Source organism: Psammomys obesus, unplaced genomic scaffold (genome assembly GCF_907164565.1).
Source record: "Psammomys obesus unplaced genomic scaffold, mPsaObe1.curated_primary_1811, whole genome shotgun sequence".
NCBI lineage: Eukaryota > Metazoa > Chordata > Mammalia > Rodentia > Muridae > Psammomys > Psammomys obesus.
This window is the reverse complement of record NW_026585895.1, coordinates 25136591-25151490: the sequence shown is the minus strand read 5'-3', so window position 1 is coordinate 25151490 and position 14900 is coordinate 25136591. Positions and strand designations below refer to the sequence as shown.

The 14900-nt window shown below is 39.6% G+C and overlaps 1 pseudogene; it reads right to left on the bottom strand.

Moving 5' to 3' along the window:
* Window positions 1-10169: 10169 nt before the first annotated feature.
* Window positions 10170-10482, bottom strand: LOC129671670 (selenoprotein K-like; annotated as a pseudogene).
* Window positions 10483-14900: the final 4418 nt, after the last annotated feature.

Genomic DNA, 14900 nt, shown 5'->3' with positions numbered 1-14900 from the left:
GCAGAGGCAGGTGGATCTCTGTGAGTTCAAGGCCAGCCTGGTCTACATACTGAGTTCAAAGACAACCAAGACTACAGAGGGATACCTTGGGAAAAAAAAAAAAAAGGACTGGAAGGGAAGAATGGAAGAATGAAAGGGACCTGTGACACAAGGGAACTTGCGAAAAAGGTAAACCAAGGAAAAGGTACAAGAAACTTGAAGACAAGAAGTTAAAATGGAGACAGCCTTGTACCATGACATGATTCACTAGCTACTAAAGTATTCCATGATTTTCCTTAACCTTTGTAGCCCTGTTGCAAGTTCATGATAATCACACTGCCTTTATTGGTGTGGAAACTGAGTCCTTGAGAGATCAAAGATTTTTCCAGGTTTTTCAGTGCTTCCTAAACTCTTCGTGCATGTTACAACCTTTTTTTTTTTTTGTAGGTCAATTTGGAGCTGAGTATTGAATGGAGCTGAAAAGTAAGACTGGACAGGGAGACATGAAATGGCAGTGCTGGTCAACCATCTCACTCTCAATGCTGAAGGGGTTGCTGAAAAGGAAGGGGACCGTTGGAGTCCTATGTTGGGCACAGTCAGGTCTTACTATCAGTGTTTTGATCACTAAGTATGGCATCCCCAGGAATCACAGCCTTGGTGGGATCACCCCAAGCTGAGATTGATATCAGGAGGCTGCTTTCTTATAGTCAGAGAACAAATCTCCCCTTGAAGAAGGATTTAGATGGCCCCACCTCTGTGCCTATCATACTAAAACTACAGAAAAATATTCAAATAGAAAGTACTCATTTTTCCCCAACTTAAACAGTTGGATCATGGAGACATAGAATTCTCCATCCCCCTTTTTCTGCCTCTCCATACATTGTGGCAACTGCTGTCATGTCAGTCTTGGTAGAAAGGGTTCTTTCCATGAGCTCACTCACCTTTCACTGAAATGATTTGTGCCAAGAGATGGAAAAAGAATCCCATCAGGAACACAATGACAAAATTTACCAACATCTAGTGCACAGGTGTGGACAAAGTCTCAATACATGTTATACCTCACTGAAAACTCCCAATTAGCATTGAGGTGGATGCCAGCTTTAAATCTCCACTTGACGTCACAGCCAGGAGCCTGAGAGCGATTTAGCTCTTAGCCTAAGAGCACCCAGCTAGTAGTTTCAGAAGGACCCAGTTTCTTATCCCCACACACTATGGCTCTCTCCACATCAAAAAGACACTAAGGAGGTTTCAGTGACATGCTATAAATATGCTCCATCAAGTGCCACCTAGATACCACAGCTCCTTCTCAAACTAAAGCCACCCACCACCAAAGACCTCAGGTTACTCCTCTATTCGAAACAAGAACCTTCTGATTAAACTCATGTTTTAACTCAGGCAATCTGTTCTGACCCACTTGGATTCAAACCAATCACCTTGAACATGGGAGTACTGTTCTGTGGCTTTAAACTCTAAGTGGAAAAAATATCTTACTATAGAGTGACCAGCAAGAACAATGGTGTGAGTTTAGCTTCTATGTGAAAGGACAGGGTTCTGGGTGCTGATCTCCTGCCTCCATTATCCTAGATTGGTCTATAACATAATCTGACTCTCGAATGCTTAAAAATAGAGATAATTGAACACCCCACGCTGTGATGTGGGGCCTTGAAACTCAGCACTGAATTCAGTGGTGGGAGGGCTAATTTGCATTAACTTAGTCATGCCCACCTCGTCAACTTAGATAACTGATGTTAGGTCCCTAGAGTCTCCTAGAAACCTACGTGTGCCTATGAGCACAGCACATGACTGTTCAGGCCAGGATCATGTTCCTAACTCTCCGTCTGCGTAGATCTGTGATCTTACATCACTCGGTTACTCAGGGATTCATTCCCTTTCTCCACAGGATTGGAGACTTGGATTGGGTAAAATTCCTTTCAGTTGATTCTGTGATGCTTAGAAATCAAATAAAAAGTGAACAAATAAGACTTTCATAGAGTAACTAGGAGAGTTCATCAGAACGGTCCTCTCTCTAAATTGTTTTCTGAAGCCTGTGTCACTCGTATGGGAGCACTGTTCCTTCCTTGGTCCCATGAGCCTCTTAAAAAAGTGTCCACGATATTCCTCTGTTGAAATGGGTGAGGAGTCAAACAAGCCATGGAGCGATCAACCCGTGGGTGGGAGGCAGTACAGTCTCACAGGAAGAGCCACGGGCTAGGCAAGAACTGCAGCTCATCTTACCTTTCTGCTTGGTGAACCCAATTCATAGCAACTGTGATCCCTGGAGAAGCAATCAGAGATCATGAAGAGGGGAGAGAAAGAACCCAGAGAGTAAATATTGCTGATGAAATTATAAAACGCTGCTGATAAAACAAAGCAGGCTTTGCTTTGCTGAGTGTGTGCAATGCATTCTGAGTTCACTAGACGCCACTCACTTGAACCGGAAAGCAAGTATTGAGATCGGCTACCTTTGCCTCAAGCAAAAAATTAGAGAAATAAAAGGGACACCTGAACTAGGCATTGCATAGCCTGTCTCACTGTGTGTAAAACTTGAGAGAAAAAGAGTGACTTGTTTAGAGTTAGAAAGTCAATTAGCTGAAGGTCTATTACAAAGACCTGGGTCTGTGTTCTTTTATTTCTCAAAAAGAAAAAAAAAATCTGCAAAGGATCTTAAATGAAGCAGCATAGAAAGACTTAGGAGATTGTAGATATTCACTCTGGAGAGGCAGAGAAGTCAAACCATAACAGATAAAACTGTCTGATTTATTCTTCAAGATGATCCCCGTCACCATCCTGTGAATACAGATTGTGAGAAGGTAGAGAAAGCATGGTTATAAATGCCTTATAATAAGCCAGGTTAAAAAAATGATGTGACTTAGGTAGGGTGACAGCAGTACTGAGAGGTAGACATTTGCCTGGTTTCTTTCAAAAGTAGAAATAAGTGGATCAGCTGAAGGAAGAAAGATGGGTCAAGGATGTCTCCAAGGTCTTGCCTAACCCAAGTTTGGATGTAGTCGCCATTCACTACAGGGAAAGTTCAGTAACAGTTTAATTTGGGGAAAGTTATCTGATCATGTTTGTGTGTCTGAAAGATGACTCTGGTTGCAGTAAAAAGAAAGGGCTCTAGATGGATGGGGTGACTAAAAAGCTTTAGTTAAAGGCTGTGTAGCTTGTATAGAAAAAGTCCATTAACAGCCCATTTGTAAATATCCTTATATATTCATAGCTTAATTTAGTGATAGATAGATAGATAGATAGATAGATAGATAGATAGATAGATAGATAGATAGATATGGTGATGATGGATAGATAAGAAAGGTAGATGGTAGATAGAAGATAGATAGTTGGTGATGGATATAAATAAATGGTGATGATGGATAGATAAAATAGATAGATGATAAATTGATAGATAGAGAAAGATGACAGATTATAGATAGAGAAATGAAGATAGATGTAGATAATCTATCTTCATTAGAAGTCTATTCTAACTATTAGAATAAAGTCTTTATTCTAATTAATATATAATTAGAAATCACTACCTTATACAATCTGTATTCACAGAACAGTGATGAAGATCATCTTGAGCATAAGTCAGACTTTTTTTTATCTGTTATGTTCTAACAATCGTATGCCTTCCCTACCTCTCCAGAGTGAATATCTACAAGCTCCCAAGTCCCTCTATGCTGCTCCATTTAATCTAAATGAAAAAAATAGATGATAGATGATAGATAGATAGATAGATAGATAGATAGATAGATAGATAGATAGATAGGTAGATGATAGATAATTATAAAAATAATATCCATTAAACCTGTGACTTCGGAAAATTGTTTAAGATACAACATGGTCTCTTTGATTTCATGTAAGAAACATATTCAATGAAATAGTAGTTCGAAGTGGGGAAAAAGTTATGATGATGATGATAAACAAATATCAAGCTGTAGGGAAAACATACTAGTTGATTAATCTCATTTTTTAAAGTAAGATCATTTCAATAGCACAGCATTTGGGTTATATTTCTAGCTCACAAACTGCATTATCCCACACTGTCCTGAGAAATTTCCTTGACTTGGAACTGTAGTCATGTTTGTTTAGTAGGACTCAGACATTGTTTGTAGTAAATTGGACCAGACAGGGACTCATCTGATGCTGTCTTCTGGACTACTGATGTGTGGCAAGAGTAGCAAGGTAGCAGTGACAGGTGAATAAAATGGTACTCTCTCAGTTCAGGTGTTAAGGTGGTCACTGCCCTCTTTGTGGCCAGATGAAGTAGAAGAGCGGCTCAAAGAGAGAAAAGGAAGCAGAGAAATGCTGACCCAATAAACAAAGGACTGAGAGACATTCAGGGTCTAGTCCTGGCCATTTCTGAAGCACAGTGGTCTTTCTACATCATGTGCTTAAGAAATTTGTGTACGGCAATAATTTACTGTTGAACATTTAGATAACTTAGTTTGTTTATGTTTTCTTACATTGTACTAAAGAATCAAACCCAAGAGTGATTTCTGAACGTTAGAAACATGAGTAGAAGCTTTACTTTTCTTCATGCCCAAAAACACTCTTGGAGTTTCATATGTAAATTCATTTTTCCAACCAAAGAAAGTTCTAAATTGCTGTGTTTGTGCACAGAAGATTCAGGGTGGTTTTTCCTGTCATGAGAGAGAAAGAAGCCAATGTATGGGTATACCATCATCAGTGCAGAGAAAAACCAATAAAAGTCAATCATTCCATTTGGGAGGTGTGTTGTGGAAGATGGGATTTGAGGTTTCAAAAGTCCATGCCATTTCCTCCCCCCTTTCTCTTTCTCCCTTACACACACACACACACACACACACACACACACACACATACATATACACTCACCGAAAGATAAGGTGAGAATAGCAGTGGAAAACACCTGCTATCAATCTCTGGCCTCCACGTTAAGACCAAGATGGGAGCTCCCCCCCCCCTCTCCTGCTGCCACGCCTTTCCTCTGACATCATGAGCTCTCACCCTCTGAAACCACAAGCCCCAAATTAAACTCCATCATACATTGCCTTGGCCATGGTGTTTTACCACAGCAATAGAAAAGTAACTAAGGCAACCAGTGATGAGGTTTCAAAGTTTAAAAAACAGAATCCTTCACATACACTGCTTGTATTCCTGTGTTGTATGAGAATGTGAGGATCCTGTCATGTGGAGAAGTCTATTCCCAGAAAAAAAAAAATTAATGTAACCTTAAAAGCTTTTTGTTGTGGAAGTTTTGATTTATGATAAGTAAACACGTTTTTTGTTTTAATCCCAGGTACAGACTGATCCAGACTGTCCACAGCAGCGAACTATTTGCCTCATGCAGGCTCTGAGAGGGGCTCTTTGCCAACTGCAGACAGTTTAATTCTGAGGGCTCTGAGAGGGAATAAAGTCCAGAGCCCAGGGAGAGAAAGGGGGATGGAAGAGAGGAGGCTGCTGGTGCTTCCCCCCTGCTGCTCCTGGTTGCTGTTGATGCAGCATGAAAAGAAGTTGGAGATCTCCTAAAATGAGAATTGGACTTTCCCCAAGGAACCCAACAACCCTAACCAGCAGGAAGTAGCCTAAAATAACTATGCTCCCCTCTCCCCACTAATGCTCCTTCTCTCCCACCTGGTTTTGGGGTGTTGGAAGGGACTAGGGAGAAGGGAGAAGGGAGGCAGAGGTATAGGAAACACCAGTAAAAGGAAATAAGAGTTTTAAAGGTATGCTAACAGCTTTTGCTTTAAAAACAAATATTTACATGGGCTGGGGAGATGGCTCTGTTTTTAAGTATGTGCCACATAGGCATGAGGACATGATTTTGACGTCCAGTTCCCCATAAAAGCCATGAACATCTGTAACCTTGGTGCTCGGGTCAGAGACAAGCTGATCCCCAGAGTTTATCAGCCAAGTAGACCAGTGAGTTCTGGGTTCACTGAGAAACCCCACACCAAAAGATAAGGTGAGTGCAATAGTGGAAGGTATCTGCTATCAACCTCTGGCCTCCACATGAACCCACACTAGCACATACATGCATAGTCACCCACAAGTACACATACACCATTGCATACTCAAACCTAATTATGTGCCTAGACTTCCCACATCACCCTCAACCTCACCTACTTCCCTCAACCATGTCTTCTGTGTCCCCCAACAAATATTAGAAGGGAAGGAAAGCCAGGACTGACTGAATTATGACAGACCTCACCAGAGACGATAAAAATGTGGCAGGTGGTGTTCTATTTCTCCACTATAAGTAAAAGTCACTCATTTTGTTTTGTTTGTTTACTGAGATGAGAAATGAAAATGAAAGAGAAATAATGAACCATGGAATTTGATTGACATAATAGAATTCAGCAGGTTATACAGAAGTTTATTTTTTTCCATTTTATAGAATAACCTATTTGAGAGATTCCAGCCTTTTAAAAATAAAATGTGGCTGTTTACTTAAATTGAGTTCATAGAGAAATTTATCATGCGGGACTAGAACATTCCCATGGGTGGGACTCAGGGGTTGGAAAATAAAAACAGGAGAGACCGAAGTTCCATGACAGGACGAATCTGGGAGGAGGTGAGACTTAGGGACAAATGATACTCAGCTCTGCAATGTATTACTTGGTGACTTTTTAAAAGCTGAAAGTTAAGACTGGGGAGAGATGGCTCAGAAGTTCAGAGCACTTGACTGATGTCCCAGAAGACCCAGATTTGGTTCCCAAAACACACATCTAAGATTCATGGAATCACCTCCATCTTCTGGCTCCTATGGGCACCAGGCATGCGTGTGGTACACATACAAACATGCAGACCAAAACTAATATACACAGAGAGTAGGAATAAAATTAAGTAAATTTTAAAAGAAAATTCATCGTTAATGTTTCTTTTCCAAATTACAAAATAGGCAGAAGCAAACACCAAAGTGGCTCCATTTCTAAAATGGCTGTATCCAACTGTGCTTATCTCATTTAGCTCTGAATGGAGTCACCGGGGGATGAATGCAGCGTGGCCTTGTATAGACTACAAGATAGAACTAGATCTTACAAGTGCTTTATTTTACCCATAGAGAAATTATTCCAAAAAAAAAAAAAAGTTAGTACCCTTATACTTACTTTGTTTGTTTTCTTAATTGCCATATGCTTCAAATGTGAAATTTTAAATATAAAATTTGGATATGAAATGTCTCATGAAAAATAGTAAATACTAAAGCTACAGACCCATAGCTTCAAAGCACAGTTCTTGGCTGCACGAGGACATAGCCAGATAGGGTTGAAGTAGAAGCTCTCCTCTCAGTCCCCCAGTTCCCAGACATCATTTTTATCCACTGACATCATTTCTGTACCTCTGTGACTCCTCTAGGAACCAGAGAATGTAAATGTATCTTAAAGCAGGACAGTTGCTACTTCCTCAAGCATGCATAAGCACGTGATGTTTCTGTGATCCAGATTTTTCAGTTCTTCAAGCTAAAGTAGATATTTGTGGTTTTTACGGAAAACATTTCCAGTTTTTAAAGTTAGCTACAGATACATTTGTGATGCTATGCCTAACAAATGACACATTCATGGGTCACTAACATGAGTTCTTTCCTGAATGACACATTCAAAAGCCTGTAGCACCTGAGGAGAACGTCCATGGCCCTTTTACACAGTCGCTGGTGTGGAAGGCAAGCCAGGATGGATGGACCAGGGGCAAATTTTGCTCGGTGAACTCAACAGGAACACTCACCAAGCATTCGCTGTCCCCGTACCTGTGCGCTAGTACTGAGAAGGGGGTGGAGGAGAAAAGGGTGGAGGTCCACATGGCACATCATCCCCTCCCTGTCAGGCACAATAAAGCAACCAGACCTTTGGCATCACTGACAAGTGAGAGGACCATGTGAGGGGTACACAACGCTGCTAGTGCCCTGGTGAGCTTGGGGTCAGGGACTCATCAGATTGACTAGGGTGCCCCAGTGGTATCTGTGGTTGTGTCAGCACCTTTCAGCTCTGTGAAGATCCAGATGAGGTAGTTTGTTTGGTATGGGTTGGTTTGGTGTCACATTTGGAGAACATGTATTCTGTTGAGATGCCTGTCTTGATAAATCAGTTCGGCTTTTACGCAACGAAAACAGAGACAACAGTTTATAATTTGCTTTGCTTGTGTCCCAGTAAAACGTCATTTACAAAATCAGACAGTAAGTGAGCCACACTCGGCCTTCAGTCTGTGCTTTGTCTGCTCCTGGTCTAACCTTGGTGTCGGAACAGCTCTGTGATTCTGAAATAAGACACTTGAAGACCCCAAGCCTGACTTTCTTCCTCAATAAATGAATGTGTACAACCGCTTTAGCTAACTTACAAAGATGCTAGTCAAGCCCATGCTGGGGATGAAACCAGGTAGCGCACTGGGCAGTGTTTTGTAAATTGCCAAGTGGTGTGTAATAATTTAATGATTAACACCAAAAATTGAGGTTCCAGCAATAAATACTGGCCTACTGCCAAACCATCATCATTGTTTTTCTTCCTTCTATTGCTCCACTTAAATGTTTTCCCACTCGATTCCTACTCTGGAACTCCCCTTGACACGTGCACACACCTGTATATAAACACGCAGCATAGCACAGCACAGAAACAAATGAATTCCACATCCCTGGAACTCTATTCTTCCTGGATCTCGCTATGCCCTAAGGCCTCCTTTTTGTCATTCATTCCCCCAGTAGGCTTGATTTTTGCAAGCTACCTCTCCACTATCCTTCAGATTATCCCAGTAATGGCAGAATAGATATCATTGCTGACCCAATTTTCTATCTATAAAGGAAGTCATCTGCAGACATATGACTTATCCCAACATGTCCTTGGGGCATCTCAAAGGACAAGCCTAAAGGTTCAAGAGGAGTGTGCCATTCTTTTTAGAGTACATTAGATTACTTCCAAGAAACTCACTTATAGTCCCAAACAGCAACTAGGCTCTTGCAAACCAGGAGAAATCTGAGCCAAGAGAGTGCCGTGTGAATCTGCTTCCAAACGTGTGGTATGCACAGAATTGTATTTACAAAGCAAGGACCACAGACAGTGTAGAAAGAAAACCTTGAGCCAAGTCCCTTGCTTAAAAAGTTGTGTTTCACTCTTTTGTAGTACTATTTTCAATCATAAATATAAAATGTTTTCCTACTATATTCTGAACTGTGCAAGATCAGAGAGACCCTGTCTACTGTGTTTTTTAGCCATTATTTCAGAACCTGAGCTAGAGTAATTTATGGATCAAAAGATATCTGTTAAATCAGAAGTACTCATCACAAGTATAAGAGAAAGTGTTTTAGTGACTTTAGAACTTCTGATTTGTAATTCCTTATTAATTAGAAATGTGGATTTAAGAAGAGCTGGACTTTATGGAGCCCAGGACTCATTCTAGAATTTTCTCTAGCCCCAGTTCGAGTCTTTCTGCATTGTGCTACACAATTCATATCTGATGCTAGTGAGAGCTGCTGAATGACCCCTCCCATCGGAAGGCCTCTTGACCAGCATTTCCATCCACAGCTGTTACCTAGAGCCAGCACTGCATTAGAATCATCTGCCTGCACTTCCTCCCAACTTGACTGTCTGTTCTTTCACTGGTATTTTGAAACCTGCTTTACTTGGAGTATTCATGCCATGAAAATGAGCAAATGCTACAACCCAGGCTCTTCAGAGACAACATCAATTTACACACAACTCCCTACCTGGAGGTCGAGTAAATGGTACAGAGCCTGACACATGATGCCTTCTGACACTGCAAAAAGAAAATATTTATTTTTCACCTATCCCACAAAGCACAAAGGTTTTGCATAGTTGTTTTTTTTTTTTTTTTTTTTTTTTTTTTTTTTTTTTTTTTTTTTTTTTAGGACTAAACACGTGGCTTTTATTTCTTCCAGATCAAAGATTTGGGGATTAATCACATAATCATATGAAGAATGAAAGTTTTGCAACCTAAAACTACTTACTTATTAAAACTATATTAATACTTTAGTAAACTATACAGAAAACGATAAGGAGACAAACATGTCCGTTTATAGAACTGCATGTCCGTCAGGCCAGATCCTGCAGAGGGAATCCCCAGCCTGACCCCATTCATCTGTGAGGACACAGAGTGGTCCTTGTTTAAACACACGCCATCTCATCCTGCTTGAGCCGCTCTTCACCTCCTGATGACTTCCTTCTTCTTGTGTGCTTGCCTAGCTGTCCGCTTCTTAAAGCGGACATTTATCTTCCTTATCCTCCAGCCACTGGAGGAGGCTGGCTGGGCCCACAAAGATGATTGATTTGACCCATTCTTCATGGAGGGTTTCCTGGTGGCCCTCTCTCATCATCGTATCTGGAATCAGATGAGCTGCCATAGCCTCTTCTTTTCACATGTTGCTGAAGCACAGTTCTGAAACACACACACACACACACACACACACACACACACACACACACATTCTGCTGTTCCCCGGAGGAAAACTGTTATAATAGACAGTCTCCATGGGGACTGATTCTGGCTTTCCAACACTTGTAACTTTGAGATGCAAACCATCTTCCCTCTGGTTGCCCAACTTCCAAGCAACTGAAATCTTGTATGCTTAGAAGGGAAATAGACAATGAACCACCAGCTGAGTCATGGCTCCATAATATCATGGTCATTTACACTTTGTCTTTACCTTTCCCCTCCAGCTACATAATCTTATTATCGTAGTCACTATATTTAGGATTCAGCTTTAGATCTTAGCATTATTACATATAGAAAAATAAATCTTATTTTCAAAGAATTAAATATATAAAGGGGGAAATATGTTAGAATAAAAATAAGTACATAAAAATATATTGCAAGAGAAAACATAAGGATAAAATTAAAATTTTAAAAACTGAAGCTACTAGTGGTTCCACTTGGATTACTTTCAGCTTTTAATAAAATAAATCCCCAGATGTTTCAAATATTTGAAGAAGTTCTGCAAATAATAGTATTCTAAGATCTGATCTTGAACTTGAAGCTGCAGAGGAGTTGATGTGGACCCCCTCACATCCCTTAACTTAGTAAAGAAGAAAGCTTTCTCAAAGTTGAACAACAAAGAGGAAAATGACTTTACTTATGCATTAACCTATTTTAACGTAATGTTTAAAGATTTATTTGTGTGTGCATATGTGCACGCATGTGTATATGTGTTTGAATGTATGTCATGTGTGTAGAAGTGCTCACAGACAGTATTGGATTCCCTGGAGCTAGAGTTACAGGCAATGGTGAACTGCCTGACCTGTTCTTTGAAAGAGCAGCAAGTATTCTTTTTTTTTATTTTTCTTTATTAATTACACTTTATTCACTTTGTATCCCCCCACCGTGGTTCCCTCCCTCCTCCCATCCCAATCCCTCCCTCCTCCACTCTCTGCATCCATGCCCCTCCCCAAGTCCACTGATAGGGGAGGTCTTTTTTTCCTTCCTTCTGATCCTAGTCAATTAGGTCTCATCAGGAGTGGTTGCATTGTCTTCTTCTGTGGCCTGGTAAGGCTGCTTCCCCCTCAGGGAAAGGTGATCAAACAGCAGGCCAATCAGTTCATGTCAGAGACAGTCCCTGTTCCTATTACAATGGAACCCACTTGGTGAACTGCCATGGGCTACATCTGTGCAGGGGTCTTAGGTTATCTCCATGCATAGTCCTTGGTTGGAATAGCAGTCTAAGGAAAGACCCCTATGCTCAGATTTTTTGGTTCTGTTGCTCTCCTTGTGGAGTTCCTGTCTTCTCCAGATCTTACTCTTTCCCACTTCTTTCATAAGATTCCCTGCACTCTGCCCAAAGGTTGTCCATAAGTCTCAGCATCTGCATTGATAGTCTGCAGGGCAGAGCCTTTCAGAGGTTCTCTGTGTCAGGCTCCTGACTTGTTCCCTCTTTTCTCCTTCTTCTGATGTCCATCCTCTTTGCCTTTCTGGAGGAATGGATGCACAAAATGCGGTATATCTACACAATGGAATATTACTCAGCAATAAAAAAAAAAAAAACAAGGAAATCATGAAATTTGCAGGTAAATGGTGGGATCTGGAAAAGATCATCCTGAGTGAGCGGTCCTGGAAGTAGAAAGATGTACACGGTATATACTCACTCATATAGACATATAATATAGGATAAGCCTACTAAAATCTGTACATCTAAAGAAACTAACTAAGAGAGAGGACTCTTGCTAAAATGCTCAATTCCTATCCAGAAAAGCAAGTATTCTTAATTGCTGAGCCATCCCTCTAACCTCATAATTTTAAAGTGACTTTTAATGAATGCTGAAGGTATATGTATACACTCTCCATACCAATTGGGTGTTTTGTTTTGTTTTTTTAAACATTTAGTGTATGTGTGTGTGTGTGTACATGTGTTACCACAATGAATTCATGGATGCCTGATAACAACTTACAAGAATCAGTCTCTCCATGTACAATATAGTTTCCAGAGATCAAACTCAGGTTATCAGGCTTGACAGCAGGTGTTTTTATTCCATTACTCATCTCAGAAACCCAATTCTCTTCTAAGATTTGGATCGTTTGTATTTCTTTATACTTTTGTCTATGTTTTTGTTTGTTTGTTTGTTTGGTTGGTTGGTTGGTTGGTTGGTTGGTTGGTTGGTTTGGTTTTTGAGACAGGGTTTCTCTGTGTAGCCTTGGTTGTCCTAGACTCACTTTGTAGAGAAGGCTGGCCTCAAACTCACAGAGATCTGCCTGCCTTTGCCTCCCAGAGTGCTGAGTTTATAGACATGACCCACCACACCCTGCTACTTTTGTCTAACTTATTCAAAATGAGTGTTTTACAGTCAATATAATTCAATTTTGCTTTTTAATTAGAATATTTAGATCATTTATGTTTAATGTAAATGACCTATTTTATATGTCCTCCTACCTTCATTTGGAGTACCTTGTGAAATTATTTTAGCCTCCTTTGCAGCAAAGAAATGAATTTACTTGACTATGCATTATTCAAGTTTAAAATACTTTAAAAAGATTTGTTTGGGTATGTGCGCACATGTGCATGTATGTATATGTGAGTTTGATTGTATGCCACTTGTGTGCAACTGTCCACAGAAGGTGTTAGATTCCCTGGAGCTAGAGTTACAGACAATGGTGAACATATTATCTGTCTTTGTTAAGGAAGTTCTGTTTTGTTTTGTTTTGTTTTGTTTTGGTTTGGTTTGGTTTGGTTTGGTTTGGTTTGGTTTGGTTTGGTTTGGTTGCTTAATTGCAGTGCTGGAGTTGAACCCAGGGCCTTGCACACAGTAGATAACAACTGTACCACTAAGCTACCACTTCAAGTCCTACGTCAAGTGTTTTTGTTTTGGTTAATGTTTGCTTCAATCATGTTTCTCTCTACTTGTCTTTAAAATTACAGAGAGGAGGACAGAGCTCAGTTGGTATAATGCTTAACATGTATCAAGTCCTAGCATCTAACTCAACCACCAGAAGGTGGTAGGAATATATACTGAAATTTCCAACCATAAATGTAGGTGACTTTATATGTTCTTTCAATTATTTCAGCCTCTGTTATTAGGTCCATGGGTAAACATTTGTGATATTTTTGTCTTCCTGATGAATTAACTATATAAAAAGTTTCTCTTTAGTGCTGGACAAATTTCTCATTCTGAAATTCACTGTTCTAATAGTCATAAAACTATAATTTGAAATGAGAAGTAAGTCATTTGAACTTATGGACATCCTTACTTTTCCAGCTTTCATTCCTGAATGTGCCCTGGTTTGCATCAAGTATGAGTTCCATTAGCCTGAGAATCCTTTAACATTTTCTTAGCTTTTATTATGATTTTTGTAGCAGGAACTGTTTAAGGTAAATTCTCTCAGCTTTTGTTTGTTAGAAAAATAGCCTTACTTTAACCTCATTTCTAAAGGATATTTTCACAGTGTATAAAATTTTTGGTTGACAGTTTTATTTTCAGTACTTAAAAATGTCATTCCAATGACTTCTGGTTTTCATCTTTTCTAATGAGAAGTAGACTTTCATATCTTTGTTCCTCAGTACATAATATGTCATTTTCCCCTGGCTACTTTGAATATATTCTCCTTATTACCAAACTTTGGTAACTTGATAATGATAATGTTAATGTCATTTTGTTAATGTTTATAGAGTTTTATTTATGGATAGTTTCTTGAGTTTTGTTGGGCTCCTTAAATATATTTGCAGATGACATTCCATGTTTTGGAATGCTTTTTCACATTCATCCTTCAAATAAATTTCTATCACTCCTTTTTCACTGAGACTCCAGTTTTTCCTATGTCATATCTGTAAATATTGTCTCAAAATTACCACGATTTTCTCACTGATTCTAGATTTTCCTCTTCCTTAAGTCTCTTTGAAAAATTTTAATTGCCAGGTCTTCAAGATCATTGACCTTTTGAACCCTGGTCTTTAATCTGCTGAAATTTTAGGCTATGAATTTTCCATTGTGAATTGCAAGTTCTAACTCTAAAAGTTTTATTTTGTTTTTATCTTATCTTGCCTCTATGATTACATTAAATTTGTTTTTTTTAAATCCATGAATATATTAAGCATATTTAAAGCAGATATATGAGCATCCTTGAATCCCTGTTGTCTCCTTATGCTCCCCCTTTGAGGCTATATTTCTATGTATCTTCTTTTTTTTCAAGAGTGTAAAAATTACTATTTTTGTTACATACTAGATATTGTGGATGTTACATTGCTAAGCATGTTATATCATTACATTAGTTTAAATATTTTTCTAGTATGATTATTATTATTATTATTATCATTTATTACAATTTATTCAATTTGTGTCCCAGCTGTGGCCCTCCCTCATCTCCTCCCAATCCCACCCTCCCTGACTCTTCTCTCCCTATGCCCCTTCCTTAGTCCACTAATAAAGGAGGTCCTCCTCCCCTTCTATCTGACCCTAGCCTATCAGGTCTCATCAGGACTGGCCACATTGTCTTCCTCTGTGGCCTAGCAAGGCTGC